This window comes from Eptesicus fuscus, chromosome 22, assembly GCF_027574615.1.
Source record: "Eptesicus fuscus isolate TK198812 chromosome 22, DD_ASM_mEF_20220401, whole genome shotgun sequence".
NCBI classification, from domain to species: domain Eukaryota; kingdom Metazoa; phylum Chordata; class Mammalia; order Chiroptera; family Vespertilionidae; genus Eptesicus; species Eptesicus fuscus.
The window spans coordinates 38,572,558-38,573,716 of NC_072494.1; the positions used below are offsets into that span (position 1 = coordinate 38,572,558).

The window sequence follows — 1,159 nt, forward strand, 5'->3', positions numbered from 1 at the left end:
CGGCTCAGAGCCAGGGAAGGTGGGGGAGGGGAACAGGTATTCACAGAGGGCTGTGTGAGGGCCATCTGTATTTCATTAGGGAGCTGCCACTCTCGCCCTCCTCCCTGCAGGCAAGCCCTCGCTCGCGCGCTCTCTCATCACACACACACACACACACACACACACACACACACACACACACGCACACACACACTCACTCACTCACCACTGTTCTGTCTCCTCCTCCATCCTTAATTCAAGTGAAGATACTGAAGGGACGTCCCACCACACTCCCAGTACCTCTTCCTTGGGCTTGACCACAACAGCTCTCAACGCGGAGAACTGGGCTGGTCTCCTGGAACCCAGCTTCCCTGCTGGCCTCTGCCGCTGTTCACAGTTTCTTTACAGGAGCAACTCCTTTGTCTCAGGGATCCAGGGTTCTCCTGAATCCCCCCGCTTTGCCCAGCCTCTGGGTCTGAGAATAGCTGCACTGGGACGAAACGACAGTGATAGGGAGGGGTGGAGGTAGAGATAGCTGCTAGGCAGGGCGTGCTCTGCGTAGTTAGCATGAGAATAGATAAAAGCTTTTCCCCTGTCCTCCCTTAGGGATGGAGAGAAAAGGACAGCGAAGGCTCTGGCTCTGTCCTCCTCAGCCTGAGATTCTGGTGCTGGGCAAGTGGCCATCCTCACATTCTTCCAGTCCCCCGAGGACCCGAGGACCCTGCAATGTTGAGAAAAGCTTTGAGGGAGCCGGCGGGGAGATCTCCACTCCAGATTTTCCAGCTGTCCTTGTCCCCACACTGCTGAGAGAGCAGGATGCTGAGATGGCTCTGTGATGCAGAAGGTATGTGCTTTTTCAGTTCTGGTGCTGATGCTGTGTATGTGGTGAGGTCTCTGTGGCGCAATGGACGAGCGCGCTGGACTTCTAATCCAGAGGTTCCGGGTTCGAGTCCCGGCAGAGATGGTCACCTGGCAAGCTCTCTTTTATTTTTTATGTTGTCATGCTAGGTTCATAATTATATTTACCCCTCCCTGGAGGCTCTGGGACGGAGAAAGGAAATCCCTTCGCTTGGGAATCCTGCACCTCCTCCCCCCTTTCCCTTTCCTCCCTCTTCATTCTTTCTCTGCCCCTCCCTGCCTGGCTGTCATTGTTAGTGAAGGCTCAGCAGCCTGCTGCCCC

At 55.4% G+C, this 1,159-nt stretch overlaps 1 non-coding gene across 1 annotated transcript; it reads left to right on the forward strand.

Moving 5' to 3' along the window:
- The first annotated feature begins 869 nt into the window (after positions 1–869).
- TRNAR-UCU (transfer RNA arginine (anticodon UCU)) lies at positions 870–943 on the forward strand. The gene has a single exon. It is a non-coding gene; the product is annotated as a tRNA-Arg (tRNA).
- The last annotated feature ends 216 nt before the right edge of the window (positions 944–1,159 follow it).